The sequence below is a fragment of the Plectropomus leopardus genome, chromosome 3 (assembly GCF_008729295.1).
Source record: "Plectropomus leopardus isolate mb chromosome 3, YSFRI_Pleo_2.0, whole genome shotgun sequence".
NCBI classification, from domain to species: domain Eukaryota; kingdom Metazoa; phylum Chordata; class Actinopteri; order Perciformes; family Serranidae; genus Plectropomus; species Plectropomus leopardus.
Window position 1 is genome coordinate 9,442,999 of NC_056465.1, and position 21,527 is coordinate 9,464,525.

The following is a 21,527-nucleotide window of genomic DNA, read 5'->3' on the forward strand; positions in this document are numbered from 1 at the left end:
CCTCTAGTCAAGTTTTTTCATTGTGTGGTATTGCTTCTTTTATATACATTTCCAAGTATGAGATTTAAATATTTGAATTGAAAACCACAGTCAATAAAACATAATGAATTTTAAAAAAAGACCCTATCAAGATTTTATTTTGACATTCTCAGGGGATCCTAGGTTTGACTTTATAATAAGACACTAATAATTCTACCAGGTCATGTGGATTGGATTGTTGTGTAAATGCAGTTGATATTTGCTGCTAGGCTTTGCTGTAACTCCATAACTTCAAACATGATGTGTCATGGCAAGTACAAGTAATGGCTTTACTTTTTCACTACGCTGCTTCAGTAAAATATAAATAATCCTCACATTTCCTCTATAGGCTTCCCCCGGCTCTCCCTCTGTCTCACACACATACACGCACACATAAAGACAGACAAATGTGCCTACTCACTTGGCTGATAAATGTGTGAGAGTGTGTGTAAGTCATCAGTTTCTCCTTTGAAAGAGTCTGAATAGCCCAACAGCCAGAGTGAATTGGTGCCACACACTCAGCCTGCGGTTCTCCAAATCACACGACTGTGCCTGCAGACAATGATGTCACACATCCTTCTTTTTTTAAACTCTTAGCGTACAAACACGCACACAAGTTGTGAAACGTTATTGTCTCGCAAGCATTTGTCAAGCCTGTGATATTTCTATTTAAAATCACGCAGGAAAGAAAAACACATTTTAAAGCGATGGAAAGTCCAAGAGTAAAATGCAAATTAAACATCAAATTCCACATTCTGTGCAGTGAAAGACTGTGCTGTAAACAACAGTGTTTATTGTTAGAAATATGGCATAGTTATGTTTTAAATATTACGTGTGTGTTGTATCATCTTCTCCCTTGGACTTCATTCCTTACCTCCCATCTGATTTATTCTCATCTCTTAATCTCCTTCCATCTCATCCTATCTCGACCCATTTCATTCCTTTTCATCATCATCTCTTCCCATCACCTCTGAATAATCTCACATCACTCCTTCTCTTACCATCTTATTATAAAATGTAAAATAAGGCAATTCCTCAAACTGTGTCATGTCACATCGTCTTCATGTAGGACAGAGTCCTAATGAAGTGCAGGCGGTGACTGGAGTTAATGGCGTCGATTGTCAGAAACACAAAAACACAATGCAGTCTCAGTGTGAGAGACAGCAGCTGACAAGACTCTTTCCTCCTCATCACAACAGACACGATTTATCATTAAATCTGCAGAGCACAAATACCATTTGCAATGCTGACACTTTTATTTTAACAGATTTTTATACTTTCTTTAACGGTAATGATAATGCTTTGACCCCATTTTTGCTTCCTTCTTTTGAAAGGCCTAGTGTGTAGGATTTTGGTAGGATATACTCGCAGAAATGAAATATAATATATGTTTTCTTTAGTGTAGAATCACCTGGAAATAAGAATAATTTTGTTTTAGTTATCTTAGAATGAGCCGTTCGCCAGTCATTGTTTATGGAGATCAACATGTTCACTGCAGAGTTTCTATAGCACCAATGGACAAACCAAACCCCGGCTCTATATAGGGCCATTCACATTTTCATGTAGATAGAAGCCCAACTGCAACAAGCAACATCAGAAAGAGACCTCTGCAGATAATTTGGCACTTGGTAAAAACCTCCTGCACGTGAGCACACATTAGCAGATGCTGGGCTAGCTGCCCGTTTCCGACACGCCAAACAGTGTCGGAGAAACACTGCTCTGGAAAGTGAATCTGCTTTATTTAGTGTTTTTACTGGTTTTAAATCAACTTTTGGAAGGGAAGAGACCTCTGCAGTTAATACAGCTCCTGGTAAAAAAAACATTCTGAACAATTAACACTAAAGGAATTCTAACCAGTAAACTTTTCAGGTGATTGCAATCTGAATTTCTCACAACTAGATGCCACTAAATCCCCCTAAATCTTACACACTGATCCTTTGAGCATTCGATGAACAGCAAGCACCAAATATACTGTCAACTGACATAAAGTCTGGGTGAAATCAGTTTTTTTTGTTGCATTTTTCTATGAAAAAGTGCAAAGTCTTTATAAATCAAAAGAATGAAAAGAAGTGAAAAAGGAGAAAGGCAAAACAGAAACACACTCAGAGATCAAATGTGGAATGCACCCTAAAAAACGAAATTTAACTTTAAAAAATCATCTAGATTAGATTCGATGCAAATGTTTTAAAAATTCTTACTTCTTACACAATCAAAAACTGTAGTGACTACACGCTTGCGTAAAAATAATATGATGAAGGACCTGTACTGCTGATAAAAGCTATGTTTCTCCCTGCGTTTCATCGGGTATATGAAAACATGCGACAGGTCATAAATAATGGGAAACAGTTTGCAGGTAAGTGAGTACATATTACAATGTGGCACAAGCATAGTAAACAGCAACTTAAAATTGTATTTTTTTTTACTTGTATACAGTGATTTAACAACTTGCTGCAGTGATTCTCAGTATAGGTGTTCTCCAAAACCCAGAAGGTGAAACAAGACCTAAACTTTTAACCATAGAGGTCAGTGAAACACTCAGCCTGACGTTACTCTTAAAAGCAAAGCAGAGAGAGATCACAGTTAGGGTGGTATAAGAAGGCAAACATGAGTTGCAGGTCTGTGACGGGATGAAAACTCTCATCTCATGCATAAAAGTCTGATGCACTACACGTCCATCCAGTACCTTGACCCCCGAGCTCTTACTTTCAGCCTTGCTGCTTGAAGCGCAGACTACTTCCTGCCATGGCACAAATGTGGGTACTGGGTAAAAAACGTGAGGTGCAGAGTGGACAAGTTTTTAAGGGGTTCTGGGCTTAGGATATACCATTAAATCACACCATATCTTGAAAGGGGAATAAAATTCCTTTAGCAAAAACATAATGAAATAGAAACGTAATCAACCCTTTAAAACCTGGATCGACAGCAGTCTTCTTGCGTTGCCTTCAGATGCCTTTTCTCAAGCATTTCAGACCTTTAAAACTTGGGGAAAAGGGATTGAGTAACGTGGCAAGAAATGTCCTGCAAAAAAATTGGGGGGAAAAAGTGACAAGGAAAAGAAGTTTAGAGAGAAAAAGAGAGACAGAGAGAGATTTTTGAGTTCCTAAACACTAATTTATTCAAATAAAATAGTTTGACTACAGTAATTTACAAAAAAGACAATCACAGACCAAGAAATAATTCAGCTCATGAAAGCAACACACCTGCAAAGGTAATTTCCAAGTCTTTTGAAGAGAAGAGCAAGCCTTCCCATACATCTCGAAAAAGGTCCAAGTCCCTCATTTTGACGTAATATTTATATTCTGGTATAGTACTCATGCTCTAACTAGACTCTTGAACATTAGTGGAGCATCACACCTTCAGCCCTATCCAGTTTTCCAAAAAGTTCAGCAGTTTACCTTCTTTTTCCTTCTTTTTTTACCATAAAAAAACAAATATTAACATCTGTTTAGTGAGCTTCTCTCAGAAAGGATATCAATAAAGAGAGAGAGACTAAATAAAGATGTGAAAGAGAAAATGTGCAGAAAATATTTTATTTTTTAGCACATAGAAGTTTCCATTTCTCTGTTTGTTTGTTTTTGGGTTTTTTTTTACCATTTTCAGGTACTTTTCTTGTAACTTTTAACCAATTTTCTGCTCGGTTTTAGGTTGTATCTTGTTAAATTGCTCATTGCCATCTTGTTATGTTTTCCAAAGAAATGAAACCAATTTGCTCAGGTTTCAAAGGTTTAAATTGCAGATTGCCATGCATCTCTCTACCACTGTCCAGCTCTCAAATCATCTGACCTCTGCCTGTGTAACCCATGCTCCCTATCAGGCAAGCCCATATTGGGAGCATGGCCAAGTGCTTGAGTGTTATTACACAAAAAAGTAGATTTTCACAAATTTGTCTTGAATTTTTGCCAGCCAAGAGGAATTTACTGTAATTTAAAAGCACATTTGTCCATTGAAAAGCACATTAGCTGAAGTGTGACAACGCTGTAATGGTCATAATACCTGAGTGGAGTGCTGGTATCACATGACTCCCCATCACAGCGAGGTGTGTGTTATGGTCTCACATCTCAGCAGGGGTGCCCGTATGAAAAATCAAACCGCTTCCCTGCAAATATTTGTGTACCTGTTTAGGCTTTATTTTGTCAAAATGGATGTTAGGCACTGCCAAAAATCTAAAACAGAATTTTGGTGGGTGCTGTGTTACCTCGGCAACAGACACCACATTAACCACTTAGAAACGGGCCGAAAGGCATTTCACAGGAGGACGCCGTTTACCTTGGCAGCACTCAGAGCTAAGTGTTGTTGGCCCTAACAGCATCCTCCGTATCATCACCAAGGTGAGACGGCCGCATCCGAAACATCCGCTGGCACGGACGCTCTGGTTGGCAGTTTGTCTTGGGTTCAAAGGATGCCACTGAAAAAAGCCAAACATTATTTTATATATATGGCCCCAAAGCAGCCTAATAAAGAACTCTCCTCTGCTCTTGGAAAACACTGCTTATAACCAAAAAGAAAACACACAGTGGCTCAGATGCAGATGGAAGCTAAACTTGCAGTTTCCTGAAGATGTTGTATTTTGTAGAAAGCACATATGCAGTGATATTAAAATACATAGTTATAGGTTAGCATCTTGACTTAAAGGGTAAACAGCAGCTACTAACATATTACAGTCAGTCCCAGTTGGCGTAGTGTCAAAGTTTTCCGGATTACTTCTTTGTTGTCTCGGAGAGAAGACTTAATCACCTTGAACGGGATCTCCTTTACCATTGACCACTGAGCAGCTCAGGACTGTGTTTGAGTGTGTAGGTGTGTGTGTGTGTGTGTGTGAGAGAGAGTGTGTTGCCAGATCATTTGGAGCATGAAGAACAGAAAGAGTTTGCAGATTAAGGGAAGCTCAGGGGATTATGGTCATTTCCTGTGTGTAAGCTGTAAATTAGCCCTGCAGTACCACAGGGGAAAACAGGGCCAACACCACGGTCCTTCCTCAACTCAACGTACAGAACTATCTGGTCAACTGTACTGTCAGACCCAAATATGCCCCTCAATGCCAATAGCTCAAACATTTTATAAAACTTTCAACATTGCCTTTTTTTTTTAGCAATGTACACAACTGGGGTTTATACCACTGTTCAAAATGAGCTTAATATGTAGACGTGGGAGTCCACTGCAGAGAAGCTATGTGACGTCTTTGAATGAGAACGTGTTGCTCTCCCAGTGGCGTATTTTGACACCCTTGGATCAGTATTTGAGGGTTTTTCGTACACTAACACACACATCCAAATATATGGAAAAAGTTGTGTTTCAGTACAGATGACATTTATTCTGCCTCTTCACGACTCTTTCAGCTCCAACAATCTTTATTCATTTATCGTCTCTCTCTTTCTCTTGTCCTTCATCTATAGCATTTGGCCACCGTTCCTCTCTTCTCTCACTCTCTTTTCCTCTCTCCTCCACAAAAGCTCATCTTTGTTAGTTGATTAGTGGCCTCTTTCTCTTGCTCCATGCACACATACACACACATACACACATAAACACACAGACTAGACAGAGGAGGTTGTTTGCTTGGAGTATTTTTAGCAATCCACAGACTGGCAACATTGTATTGAGTGGGTTTTGACAACAGTAGTGTTATTTAGAGTGTGCGTGTGTGTGTGTGTGTGTGTGTGTGTGTGTGTGTGTGTGTGTGTCCGTCCGAGAGAGAGAGAGAGAGAGGGGGGAGAGAGGGATATCCACCACATGTGCATGTTTGTGTGGCTTCGTTTCTGACTATGCGTGTTGAGGGTCTTCATTGACCGGCGCTTGCCAAAATCCTAATAGTGAGCACTGTATTTCAGTGAACAGACTTTCTTTCTGTGGCCTGTAGTGACTATCACCACCACTCTGTAACCTCCCCATGGTCCGCTGATATTCCCACAGTGCTGACACCCAAACACGGTGCTACTAAAACAAGTCAGCTTTCTATATCTCGTTAATGTGAGCGACTGCATAATGACTTTGAGGTGACATTTAATTACAGTAACATTTTGATGGCTCAGATATTAGACGCATCCCAGAAAGCACCTGCTCATCATCTGGTAACCATGCTTTCAAAATTGCTCTCTTGACTTCTCCCAGGTGTGTCACATCAGTGGCTAATGAGTCAGACCCTCCAGCTTCCTGCTATGCTTTACACACCGTTGCTGCTGTCAAATGGGATTGTGTTTTCAGCATGTACAAGAAGAGCTCTTATGAACGCTCCCATTTGGTATTCTAGACCTTGGAAGTGGAGTTGTTACGTGTTTGTTGCCTTTTTTTTTTAGAAATAGCAGAGGCCATTGAAGTTATTCATGGATTTTTTTTGGTGGATGGTAGGTTAGAAGTTCACATATTGTTATTTTGGTCATATGGAGTTATTCTTTGTCATTTTATGTAATGTAAATGTTTCTATTCTCAATGGCATCACATTTTTCTCTGTTGTTATGCCTTTGGACTTGACGTTATCTGCTTACTAGCTTGCTAAATTGTTAGCCCTGTTGGCTTTAAGACCTAGCTAGGGTGTTTTCATGACTTAACCACATATATGCCAAGCATCTTGCATCACTTTCCATGTCTTAACCCACTTTCGCAAGTTCAATTTGAAGGCAACAGACTAAAAACCTTGTCACAGCTCTAACACATATTGGATTTTGTGTGGATAAAGATTGAGTTCCTGTATAAAGTGTTTGACTGTTCGGATATGGAGATGCTTTTCAGTGTGTATCTTCCATCAAGTTGCTGTTGCTGAGATAATGTTGCTGTGTTTCAGCTATGACCTACTAGATAATGAATAAATAAACAAGATTAATAAATATACCCTGTGAACTCCACATTCATGTGTCTGCATAGAAGAAATGCCTTAGTTTACATTACCAATATGAGAAAAATGAACATCTGGGTAATGTATTTTTTGTATTTTGTGCCTTTATTAGACGAAAACAACAGACTACAATGAAGAACAGAGGTGTGTCGTCCTCGAACCCTTGGGACTTGCTGGATGTCTGCTGCAGTTTGACAGGTACACACTCTTTTTTTTACTCTCTCTTTTATCTCATTCTCCCTCACAAAAAAAAACATGAATGACAATGCAGTAACTCTGCAGTGCACCGCCTGTGCATCTGAATGGCTTGCATCTTTTCTTTGCGAGGATAACAACTCGACTCAACATGCGTCATTTTTCTGTTGAATATCTCGTCGGGGGGGTTTGTGTGTTTTTAAGTTTACGTGTTTTCTGCATTTACAATGCATTGGCTGTTAATGCATTGGTGTTCTGTCTTAAGCTGCAGTATTCAAATGTTTTCGGGCTGTATAAGCGCATTAACCTCAGCTGGCCCCTGCAGAAATCACTTGTGTAAAACAAACCCCCATTTTAACCTTGTTATCTTTTTTTTGTGCCCAGCTAGTTGTTTGACCCCAACACACCTGGATTGGGCACCATTAGCATGTAACGTGTTAGCAAAACTGAATACTTGCTGTTGCTTCACGCTGCTTTATTTGGAAAGGAAAGTTAAAAGAAAACAGTATAGAGAGCCTCACCAGATGTTTCTTCAGATACTCTGTCACCAGCTGCTAATGGTGCTATGATAACAAGAAACACCAGGTTTTAATTACTGCTAATGCTTGTTATATTTGATTTATGAGTTTTCATTTGTCAGATATTTCTTTAATGGAGCACATGTAATTGCAATTAATACTCCTTATGTATTGTCATGTTTTCTTTTGGCAACAAAGTACTGTTGTGCTCCAGTGCCAGTGAAGCTAATTTAAGTTGCTAATGTGAGAACTGACTGTTGTAAAAGCTTTCATTTTAATTTCATGATAACTAGGCTACTTCACAGTGTACCCCAGTTAAAACCACCACCCTGCTGGTTTTGCTGGTCATGTTGTGCTTTGTGGTATTTTAATACTTCACTATCAGCTTCAATGAAAGAGGCGATGTTGGATTTGACTTATTTTATGTCACTCTGGATAAGAGCATTGGCTAAATGCCTGAAATGGAAAGTGTGGATATAAGAGCATCAAGCATGGCGCTGCTATGCTAACAGTAAAGCCTGTGACCTCTCTGTGCCACCCATCCACACACACACACACACACACACACACACACACACATATACATTTGTACACACACAAGTGTTTTCAGTGTCCCTCTGTGCACCATAGTCGTCTTTCTGTTCTTGCGGTGGAACTCGGAGCTGTGCTGTTGGTTTAATTAAGACAAAAGTGGCCCGAAAATCCTCCAAATGCGAGAGCCCCAAACCCCCTGTGGAGCAGAGAGGAGCTCGAATGACGGAAAGATAGAAGAAGAGAGGGAGAGCGATAACGAATCGCCAAATCCTGGATTTAAAAAGAGATGGACCCGTCAAAGTGGGACTTAAAGAGGGTGGGAGTGGATGAATTAACCTCTCAATGACTCCTGTGTCTGTGGGTATATACTGTATGTGCATGCATGTGTTTAGGATATAATGCTACCACAGGATAACTGAGAGTAGGACTAGTTAAACAGGCCTGCAACAAAATTATATCACAAAACCAATGGGAATGGATAAAGTTATCCATTATATGTAACTATACAACTATCAAAGTGAGAAAACAAGATGCAGAAGTTGGACTAAGTCATTTTTGTGCAAGTATATAGGGTTGATATTCAAATCTTAAGCCCTTCCAAGTAAAGTTTTTAATTTCGGAAGTCCCGAAAAGCACAATGTGCAATTTTCAACAAAGTTAAAGCCATTTCAAAAACATATACTCGTTAAAAACTACGAGTAACACATATACACAAATTCCCTTGTTCAGAAACAATGCTGTGTTGATGATATTCATTTTTTCATCACATTAGGTAAGAGTGGTTTACTTTAAGTTTACTTTTTATTGTTGGTTTCTTTTAAGTGAAGTTAGTTGTAGCTATTATGAGATGATGGACCCTCCGGCACAGATATGCAAAGACACACAGACTTTGTGATAGTTTTTGCTACTCTTTATGGTCATTTTGTGTCTCCTTGTGGTTGTTTTGTTTCTCTCTGAGGTATTTTTGTGGGGTTTTTTTGGTTATTCAGTTTCTTGTTGTAGTAATTGTTATGGGTTTTTTTTTTTTTTGTGGCTTAATGGGTCTTCTTAAGGTAATGTTGAGCCCCTGGCCTGTTTCTGATAGGTTTGTTCAGTAATCCTTCCATCGTTTGAAGAGTCTCTTCTAGTTACATTTATTTGTTAAAAATGTGGTGTAGTAATGAAAAAATGGCTGACTACAGATAAAGATAGTCTCTTTTTTTCTGGCTCCTGGCGTGAAAACTTTGGACACCCCTGCCCTGTAAGATTTAATGTTAAGGTGAGGTTAAAATGTTAGTTCCCTAACAATGGATGCACTCATAACACATAATAGAGAAATATTAAACTCACTTCATTGGAGGCAAAAATACCACGAATCAACAAGGCGTAATGGTGTCGTTTTACAACTACACACAGAAAACAGTTCAACATTTTATACCAATATTTTACCAAAATGTAAAATGAAAACACCAATAAAGTCACTTTAAACACACAAAAGAGTACATCTCTCAATACACACACACAAATCAACGTGCACATAGTAGTTGAAGCAGAGCAGGCAGACACACCTGAGAACCTGCATGCTCTGTTTGAGGAGGGAGACCTGTTGTTACCTGCCTTTAGGCTCGGTTCACACACACATACACGCAAATACACACACGCTCTGTGGCTAAACAAACCAACAACCCCAGGTGTGTGTGACTGTGCGAGAGTGCGTGTGTGTGTGTGTCCTTGTGGGCAGGCGGACCCTCCATCAGCATCCTGTCACACACAAGATGTTTATCCAATTTGTCAAGATAATCTTTCCTCAAACTGGCTGCCAAGGAGGGTGCCTCTCTCTCTTAGTCTCTCTCTCTCTCTCTCACACACACACACACACACACACACACACACACACACACACACACACACACACACACCTGGGGGAAGGTTCACCGATACCCACTGCTTGGCCTGAAATGGAGGCCCACTCCTCCATCTTGCTGGCAGGTAGCTTGTGTTTCTGAGTGTGTGTTGTACCACACCAAACCTCTGTAAACTTAGCTTAGTTTTAGTTCTACATCTGAATATTTCATGTTCACAATAATGAGAAGCACAGGGTCACAGTGACTTTTGACCTTCGTCCACAAAAATCTAAGGTAATGTGTTAAAGAAAATGGGATGAACAGACAGCCAGCCCTGCAGGCAAAATAAAAGCACTCTGATATTCTCACAAACACAATATTTGTCAACAAGCCGCCCATTAGGAAGATTTTAAAACAGATAATGATAAAATATGTTTTTTCAAAGACTGAATCGTTGCTTGACCTTGAAGCTGGGCCATTAAATGTTAACCAGGTAACGATTCTTGTTGCCAATCTGCTAAATGGACCAGAAACAATGTCTTATATTTTCTACTCAGGATTAGACCTAATGTTGTCAGTTATACCTAAACAAAAATGGCACAGTGATTTGCATAAATAAGCAGTACACACCCAGGCAATGCACGCAAGCACACACACACACACATACAAACACATGGAAATGGATGCATAATGCAGCAACACTACATAAAACTCACTAATATGCACAGGCTCCCTCACTTGTATGCTCACATGCAAATACACACGCACGCATAAAGTCAAAAATCCTGGAATGTTGCAAAGCTGATGATTTTCTAATGAATGGTTTCATTGGCCATGGTGAGGATTAGTGTAAAGGGATTGGAGGGGAATATTTACATGGTTTTAATGATTCCACAACTTTATATTTAGAGGTTCGTCTTATCAGCTCCAATCATCTCCCAGCTCGGAAAACAAACCGCCGAGTCGAGCGACGGCACAATTACACGCCTCTGCCACGCACACGTTGGTCTGTCGCCTCCGACACCATCTGTAGAGTTAATGTGTAACATATTAAAATGTCTCCGGGAGGGAGAGATGAAAGACTCGGAGGAAAAAAAAAAGTTAAACACTTTAAAGTCGTGAGCCCATCCCTCATCAAACATTTTAACACTCTCACTTATAAGTTTAGCTTTTTTTTAATGAAAAGAACAGAAGGCTTCATGCGGATATATAAAATCCCACTCACACTTCACTAAATGTTATTCCTTAGCTGGAGACGCTCTGCCAACATATGAAAGTGTTGTAGATGTGCTTGTGATTGTTTGGAAGCTACACTTTTATTAGTGTTAAGGCCATGACATGCTGGGCAACGTTTTAAAGAAATGATGACAGGTTAGGTCGTCCATGCACTGGCTTCCAACATAGCTACAGGAGCTGAGAGAGACAGAACTCAATTTTTGGGATTATATTTATGATTCTTCTTCTCTTAGTTAGTCTGAAAAGTAAAACTTTGTCACAAATCCTGGGATGTGTCAGGGGTAATTTATTTACTTAATATGGCCAATTTGGCAATGGGAACCAAAATAAGGTAAAAAAAAAATGTCAAAACAAGTAGTGTGTCAAAAATTACCCATGACCCAATGACTTTTTTCAATGACTCAAATGAACATTTTTTGATCGGCCACCTCTGTGGTTAAAAGAATACCTCACCTACAAAATGATCACTTGTGTATCAATTACTCATCCCGTATTACATTGAATTCATTAGGAAAGCTTTGTTTTTTCTCACGTCTTTATGGTATACGAAGAATGCCAAAACTGGAAAAATGCTTGATTTATGAAATTAATGGGGGCCAAAATGATATCAAAATGTCTGTTTGCAAACTCAACAACAACAACCGCTGTAGTATAATTAGGGTCAGAGATCAGAGTCATCTTGTCATATACTCAGTACTTTTTAAACACATGCAAAACACTTTAGCTTCGTTTGTTTAAACTCTGCTCTTGCAATACACGATTACAGTTCAAACCCACATGCTTGCCATGATGTTCTTCTCTTTCATGCATGAGACTGTTCATGTGGAAGTGTATTTTAAATAGTTAGGTTTTTGTGAAAATGCAACATGTTTGGGAGCGCTGAGTGGATGAATGAGACTTGTATCATACTGCGTGAGTCGTGAGAATTTGTAAACCGATGTTCTGATAAAGTTTTGCTGTTGTTATACACGGCCCCCATTTACTTCAATTTATCAAGAACTTTACATGTTTTTCAATTCTTGGTTCACCACGGAGACGTGACAATAAAAAAGTTTTTTCATGCAATCAACATAACACGGGAACAGTTATTGATATATAGATTATCATATTGTGGGTGAACTATTCCTTTAACTACAGAGGCGGCAGATGAACAGATGCTCATAGTAGTCATATTGAAAAAAATCTACCTGGGTCGTTTTTTTGGCAAACAATCTATTTTGACATTTTGTTGCCTTATTTTGGTTCCCGTTGCCAGGATGCTTTGCCCCCCTCATAATGGAGCTCAGGCTGTGGCGGCCTTTAATGTGTGTTATCAGACTTGAGGGGAAAACGAGATGCCTTGAAAGCTAAAAACCACGTACACACAAACACTGCTGAGGCTTTCCTTATCTGGCCTCCGAGAGAGCTCCAATCAAAGACAGATATTTGACTTGGTGGCAGCATGTGGCTTTAAAACTAGTCATAGCCTGCTCTTTGTCTCTATGTCCTGTCCTGTGTCTTTCCCAAACACACACACACACACACACACAAAGAAACCCCACTCTCTCTTCTAAGAGGAACACACACTCAAAAACAGACATGTCATACAAAAACATAACAGCCTTATCTCAATCTGTGTTTTGCTGGTTTGATGACTGTTCGGATGTTTTTTCTACAGCACCCAGTGAAGTAAAAAGCCCACACACACACACACACACACACACACACACACACACACACACACACACACACACACACACACACACACTGACATAGCAGAGGGAGTATTGGACAGGTTAGGCAGGTTTTTTTCCACTAGACTGGGACTAAACATGAGCTGCTTGCTTAGGAGCAGCTTGCACCATCACCACCCAGTTCACACAGACCTGCTGGCTGGAAATCCCAGCATCTCAACGACAGCAATTCTCACAGCTCACCTTTGTGTCCCCTTATCGGTTTCTCAACAGGGCAGTGTTGTTCAAGGATACGTAGGTATGTGGATGTTGTAAGTAAAGTAGTGGAAAATGTTAGAGTTAGGAGTGGCAGAGTTCAGGAACCATAGTTTTTTATTTTTAGCTGCAGTAAATACAAATTTAAGGCCATTAGATGATGCTGGAATGTCTGTGTCTCTGAGCTGTTTTTAAAATCTTTTTTGTAATCATCTTATTTGGGCTTCATCCAGTTCTTCATAGGCTAATTGTAAGCCAGTATAAATGATAGACTGGTTGCTTGGTAAATGCACTTAGCCAAGGAATAGTCCAGCACATGATCCACTGTTAATGGAAAATGAGATGTAAGGTGTTTCTTTGTGAGCTTTGCAGGTGCTAGTAGGTAGATTTTTGTTGCTGTTGGACAGAGCCGGCTGGCCTTTTTCCCGGCCACATCTTATTCCGAACTTGTCAAATATCACTGCTTGGTCAGTGATGCCAGAGTCAGACACTGATGTCAAAAGCCACCTTTTGCAGCCGTATGATAAGTGCAGGAGGATGCCTAGTGCATCATATGTAGGCTAGAACAGCACTGACCACGCAGCAGTATTTGACAAGTTGGGATGAGAATGTGTTGGTTTCCTCCTGTTACCAGTCTTTATGCTAAGCTAAGATATCTGTAGAGGTATGAAGCATGCTTGCTGCAATGTTTTGAAGAAATGTTATTTGGTTTCCAGAGCTCCATGCAACTAAATCATGCATGCTCACTTGGGGAGATTTTCCCATTTACAGCAGCTTTATGCATTGTTTTTCAAGCTATATGGTAAAATACAATATCTAAAAATTTCCACATAATTTGGGAAAAGCATAATAGCTGCCAAGGCAAAAATACATACCTACCTACATGCTATTTTGTATCTAATTGTTCACTAACTGTCTTTGTCATTATGAAAACATAAGACAAGAAATGCTGAGGATGAATAATTTTCATTGCCGCTATCTAAAAAGAGGTAAAACCAAGAAAAAAAGGCTGATTTTGCTATCTTTAAAGGAATATTGTATAAGATTTAGGGAATTTAGCTGTGATGATTGCATCAGCTAAAACATTTCCTGGTTGGAATTCCTTAATTGCTTGGAAAGTTTTTTTCATCTTGAGTCGGATTATCCATAGATGTCTCTTCCTCTCCAAAACAAATAGACCAGGTGATTTAAACTGGTAGCACTGAATGAAGCAGTTTCATGCACTAAATGAGTGTTTCTCCTGTGCTGTCTGGCATGTCGAAGATGGGCCACTTGCCCAGCACCTACAAATGTGTACTTACTCATTATCTCTGATAACTTCTTCTGTGTTCACCATATTTCTGATTCATATGTTCTGGAGGATTTTATCATGATCAGCAGAGATCTCCTCCTTTCCAAAACAAACATATCCGGCGATTTAAATAGGTCAAAGCACTGAACAAAGCACTTTCATGTTAGAAATGACTGTTTTTCTTATGCTGTTTGGCACGTCATACATGGGCCACTTGCTCAGCACCTGCTAATGTGTGCTCTGATCCAGATGTTTAGAGTGGTTTTTACTGTGAGCTTAATTTTACACACACTTAAGGAATAGCATAAATTCAGGGCTTTCGAGGAAACATTCAGGGTTGGAGCCCCAGAGGCCACCCCCCTGCTCCGCCCCTGGTCATTCAACCAATCGATCATATCTTGACTCGACAAGACAGGATGAAAGATAAAGACTACCTCCCTGTCTTTCCCCCTACACACACACACACACACACACACACACACACCTGCTGTCCAGACCAACTGTGTGGTGTGCTCCATCATCACGTCTCTCTCTGCAGCGTGAGCAGACATTAAGTCAGCCAGCCTGTTGGTGTGATGAATAGGCTGTGGACAGCTGAGAGCACCTTCTGTCAGGGAAATAGTAGTCTGTATGTAGATGGTGGAAAGTTGCCTTAGAATAGAAAGGACAAACCCATTACAACCTTTTCAAATCAAAATTCTTCAGTAGTCATTTTCAAGGTGCTCGGCCAAATGTTACGTCAGAAAAGAAGCCCCAAAATCCTGGTTGGTATTCTGATTTGGCCTTCAGTGCAGTCTCATGTTTTGGTGCAAAAAGAACACATTACTGGCACAGGAGGCTGGTGTGTTTTTGGCTAGTTTCTATCCCAGAGAAACAGCTACCATGATACAAAGAAAGTTAGCTAGATGGTGTAATAGGTTGAACAGGTAAAAGTTGAGGTTGAGGTGAAGAATGTGGCCATGAAAGTGCAATTTGTGTCTGTCTGATGTGGATTGGGCAACTGACCGAGCGTCAGCATTTAACATGTTGGGAGTAAAACCTGGTTGTATTTTTTTCTATATCGTCTACCTCTGTTCCCCATCAAAGCTACAGACCAAAATCATTTACAGTGTTGTAAGATAAGTCAAGAAAACAACCTTTGCTACAGTTGCTTGCGTTAATGAGACACATTGATGAAAAGATGCTGAAACATTATGTTTTTGAAAAGAGTCACATCTTCAGATCAGTGATATAAAAGAGTACTGTGAGTGTTTACACCCAACATCTTGCATTTTAACACCCTTATGACCCATTCTGTCATCTTTAAATTAAGGTACACTTCAAATACAGTATGTGCATGTGTGCATGTGCGCGTGTGTGTGTGCGCATGTGTGGTCAGGCATAACCTGTAAGTGTTCAGATGAGTGTAAAATGGGGCTGTTAAGTGGACTAAAAAAAAAGTTTTCAGTGTGCCTCACTCCGGTTTTAGTTCTGTCCCAGAGCACAATGTAATGGAGCATGACAGCTCCCTGGTTCCCTGACGACCTTTGACCCCAATCACAGTGGTGTGGGACCCTACCCTACCTTACCCCACTCACACACACTCACACACACACACCTCAGCACATTGTTTCTACAGATTAGAGGAGATTGCCGGAAAACTCTGTCAGACGTGCAGCTTGTGTGCACAGCAGAAAGAGTTAGAGACGAGTGGGAAGAAAAGACCCAACTTCCTTTCCGTCTGTGTGTCTGTCCCTGTCTCTCACTCTCTCTTACTTTCTCACTGACAGCTATCACATGTTGAAATGTAATTTGAAAGGAGCTGCGATAAAAAGATAAATGTCAATTTTATGTTATTTTTTTAAAATCACCAATTGATATTGGTTTGTTTAGAAAAGATAGGAAGAACTGAGTTCATAGCATAAGAAGCAACCCGTTAAAGGTGCTTTTATTGTTATAGAAATTAATTAATTAAAAACTAATTAAAAGTCTAACCGCATTACCATTGCTTATAAAGACACAGCATTTATAGTCAAACTGGGCTCCTGACATCGGAAAGTAAATCTTAAAGCTTTCGTATTTGCTTGTGAAAACAAATTAGGGTATGCAGAGTCAAATAAACAGAATCAAATGTCCTCCCTCCATGATTGCTGAGCCGCCACCAAATATTAGACATCTCTTAATTCCTTCTACTTAAACCATGACAAAACAGAAATTATTTGAATTGGTCCTGCTATCTCTGGCCACGTATAGACGAAACCGGCCCTACAAAAAAATGGAAAAGTCTTTAAGTTTTTAAAAAAAAATGTATTCATATGATGACATTGTGAAAGCGATCCTCATGTACACAGATCCGCAAAAACAGCCCAAAACGCTGTAGTACTCATGCCAGGTGAGAGTGTAACTTTGGCATGATATACCCTAGAAGAACACCACATGCATGCCAGAGGTGCAGCCGTGACATCACCATTCTCATAGGGTGCTTTCGCAAAAGATAACACTCTGGAACCCAGTTTCAAAAATTTGCATTTTCAGGCCCCCAAAATGCCATTTTTGTGGAAACAAAAGGCCAAACCACAACAAAAATTGAACATTTCATGCAAAATCCATTGAAAAATGACCCCTTTCTCACTATAGTTGATCAGTTTATTGGCCCATTTAACTAAAATATCAAACCTAATGCAAAAAATCATCATCTGTATAACTTTTGACCATTATGTTACTAAGCTCATCCAGTTCTGTTTTCCGCAGCTCAGAAATGTCACAAAAAATTAGATGTACCCTGTCTTCTGCTGATCTTGAACTATTAATTAATACTTTCATTTTCTCCCGTCTGTATGATATCCTATGAATTAGTGTCCCACGAACTACCTAATGTCCTTAAAGTTACATAATTAATGTAAAGTTATGGAAGATAGGTTGAGGAAAAGAACCAAGGTGAGAATGGATCTTAAAATGACTAAAAGTTCTGAACATTGGTCTGCTGGGGAAGTCCTGTGTTTTGTGTCCCTTGATCACTTGATCGTAGCCTTCCAAAATTTGAGGTTTTGGTGCATTACTTTTGTAGGAAAACATACAAAGAGTGGATGAGAACAGCCTGTATAGGTCCTTCTACATGTACCTCAGTCAAGCTTCTCTAAATTGTTAATAGCTGGCTCAAAATGCAGCTGCCTGACTCTTAACTAGAATTAGCTGTTGATCACATTTTACCCATTTCTTGCATCCCTACATTGGTTTCCTGTAGTCAGAATAAACTACAAGATCCTGTTGATGACATTAAAGGCACTGCATGACCTTGCCCTCACACTTACATTTCTGATTTGTCGTTCCATGTCATGGACTGTTTGAAGCGACTTCTAAAAGGCCTCCTTTATAGATGAGTGGGTTTTTTTTAGATCTCCATCGTCTTATGTTTTAATTTGTTTTAGTTCTGTCTGTCTCTCAGTGTCCTGTTTTTATATTGTAAATTTTATATGATTCTTGTTTCATTCATTCACATTTGTCGTCTGTGTGTGCGCGCGCATGTGTGAGGCACTTTCTGTGTTTTAAGAAGTGCTATATGCATGAAGCTTTACTTTCTTGCTTACTACCACCACTTTAACTTAGCAAATACACTAAATCACAGTAATTACTGTTATTGTTATTATTATTCTTGCTACATGGCAAGAGCAGAAGGAAAGCAATATCATCTTTCATGTTCTCTACTTTTTACTGTAATCATTTTTTCCATATTCCAAATTTCTTTGTATTTGTATGTAAGTTTGTATGTGAGTTCTCATTTGCAATATTGTGTCCTTTATTGTTGCTATTAATTTAAATATAATAGTTTTAGTAAACTGTATTTCAGAATGTTAATACCAACAATTTTTACACTTATGCGCATGTTTGCATGCATGTGTAGGCTTGCAAGGGGTCATGGGCAGTGATTTCGGCGGCACTGTAGTAACACGACTCTTTCTCTCATCATTAACATCAGCAACACACACACACACACACTTACATCTGTCTGTCCGTCTCCTGTGGTTAGTGTCAGTGATTGTCAGTGTGTGTGGCTGCGAGACACTTCGAATACTTGTGACAGAATCCCAACCAAGCAGAAAAGAGGCCACCACACTCGTACGTACACGCACAGGCACATAAACTTGTGTGTGTGCGTGTGTGTGATGCAGATGTCCAGTGACAGCTCGCCGCTGGGGGTCATCTGGAAGCAGCTGCCTCGGGGACAGAGGGCAGCACACACACACACACATAAGTACGTCATCACGTATAGTTTGATGTGTTGTCACTAAAATTTCAGTTCACACGTTCGCAGCAAATTTTCAGTGACAGGCAACATATTTAGCCACAATAACAAGGCAACAAAGGTCCGCTGTTCGACATTTTTCAGTTTTCAATACGAACAATAAATCGGACGTGAATTTTAGAAATGCAAAAAAAGGACAACTTCTGCAAGCCACTGTTGGTGCATTAGTGTAGCGTGTCCACCATTGATATCAGAAAGTGTTTTCTGCAGACAATCATTGCAAATAACAAAACAAGCAAACAAACTGGTATGCTACGTTCCCTGATTTTACTATATAAAGATCCAAACTTTCCCATTTTGTATTCGTTATGTATGTTTAAGTGTTTTTATGATAATGCCACACTGTGATTGAATTTTAGGAGAAAGGTTTTTGCCATCAGAGCCCCTCGGCTTTGAAATGACCCGCCCGAGGAGATAAGACTGGCAGAATCACTGACCTCTTTTAAATAACTTCCTAAAATCCATTTTAGTAAACTTGCTTTTATGTGATGGCATCTATTTCAATCCGTCTATTTTTCTTTGTCTTTTTATCTATCTTTTAATTAATCTTTTATTCTGTCTTTATTGTGTTAAATTCTATTATTTGTACTATTATTTCTGTGTTTACTGATTTTTTTTCTTTGAATTATATTTACTGCGATTAGTATGGGTTGTTATTTTTGTGTGTCTCTTGTTCAATTCTACTTTAAGTGTCAAAGCACTTTGTAAACCATGTTTAAAAGTTCTATATAAATAAAGTTATTAGTCGTAGTAGTAGTATTAATCATACAAAATTACCTCAACTTGTCTTCTCAAATTCAGTTGACTCAAAATTTTTAAGGCAGCTGGGCGCCGACTTTTTTTTTCACAGTTAAAACAAGTACTGTATTTTTATACACAACAGTCACTGCAGTTTGTTTCTTCCCCCTGCTTCTCTTTTCATCCACTCATCCATCCTGATCTCTGTCTTTTCTATCTCTTGCCACCTTCCTGTCACTTTATTTCCCCCTCGCTGTGCACCTTTCCACTTCTCCCACAAACCCCCACCACCTCCCCCACCCACACCTCCCCTCCTGCAGCTGCACCCAAAAGAGGGGAGGAGGAGGTGAAAAGGGGGATGAGGTAAGTGGAGAGGGAGGGGTGGAAATGGGGTGAGAAGTGGGGAGCAGGAGAAACCACCAACCCCCGTGGAGAGCACTGCTCCATTCCCACACCACAGGTGACTGCCCTCCATCCCTCCTGCCCTGCCTCCCTCCTCTGTCCTCCGGTCTTCCCTGTTTCTCTCCTCTTAAAGGAACAGTTAAGTCCAAAATGTTGCCAGTATTCTCTTGTTAGTTTACAATACTTCCAAAGCTACAGCAAAGTGTCGCTTTACATATCAGATTGTATTAAGACCAATTTTCTCCCACAGTACGGCTGAAGTGGGTAAAAAACTGCCACCTAATCAATACCATAGAACAATCTGCAAACCTGTGAATAGTCAATGCCAGTTTAAAAAACAATATCCAGTATATATACAATACCTGTGCTGGTACAATCATGGTCAAAGTTCAAGATTAGGGGCACAGAAGGATAGATTGTGTAAAAAAATAAAATAAAATAAAACCATCCGTTTTTGTTGCTGAATTCTGAATTATTTGCATACTTAGCCACAAATCACTATTATTAAGGTGCACTGACTAATATTACTTTCTTTACACATTACTGGGACTTGGGGCACTGAATCTAGAAGTTAAGGAGACACAGTCTGGTTTTTCCAGGCCACCAAACTAATTGGAACAAATAATAACCCCCCCCCCCCCCCCCCCCCCCCCCTGTCACTTCCCCAGCGTCCACCTGTTTACAGCCTGAGGTCGGAGGGCGAGGGTTGGAGGAGGAACCTTAGGGGCTGTGGGGAGCTCACAGGGGTCATGGCGTGTCAGTGTGTGTACTTGTTAGCATTATGTAAGATAAACGTGATTTGGCTTTGTTCTGTGTTGTACCAGATGCTTTTCTTTCAGGAGAAATTCATAGTTTTAGCTTTGTTTCATGAGGCAGCTTTGTTTTACACCACAGAGTGGAAGAGTTCGATTTTTTTTGAAAACCCACAGATAAAGGACTAACATTTGAACTCCAACTGTAGTGCATGACAGTGAATTATCATCACTTTTTTGCAAAGTCTGATGATCAGAACTATATCCTTCCTCTCAGTTGCTATTTTTCCTTGTCTGTTTGAAGGCCCTGCACAGTTGCACAGGTGTTTCCAGCTCTTCTGGTTGTTAAGCCCTTATTTACTCAGGCTTCTGTGGGCCTAACTATGCAAGGTTTTACTATACTCAATGTACTGATAAGAATGATGATGGTAAAAGTTGTCCCGCCTTAACAGGTGCAACAGGAGTGACAGGAAAAAGACAGAAGATGGAGATGTTAAATATCTTAAGAAGACATCCAGTTAGGCAAAATAAGTGACGGTTTTAATGGCTTTGACTTTATGTCACTTTTGCCTGTCAGTTTTTTTTTTATTTTTGTGTGGGATTCTTGCCTGAATCTGAAGCCAGAGGTTTTTGTTCACTAGGGTTATTTCTGACATGTCGAGTTAGGCTACTTTTACAACCGTTACCCTCATCAACAAAAAGTATAATAGGTCCACTTTAAAGATAAAAGTTAAACAATTTGAGTGTTTAAAATAGCTAATAATCAACATCAACGTTAACCTCATTTACTTCAAAGTATGGCTGGACATTAATGACCAAAGTTATCTTCCAAGGTGGCTTGTGCTAGTTTTTGTATTCAGTCAATGAGAGATTTCTCACTCCCTCTTTGATAATTAAAATCGTTAACTGGGCAGTTTGATTACAACAATTTGGGTTTGTCACAGCCATTTTTTATCATGGAAGGGGAAAAAAATTATTTTCATC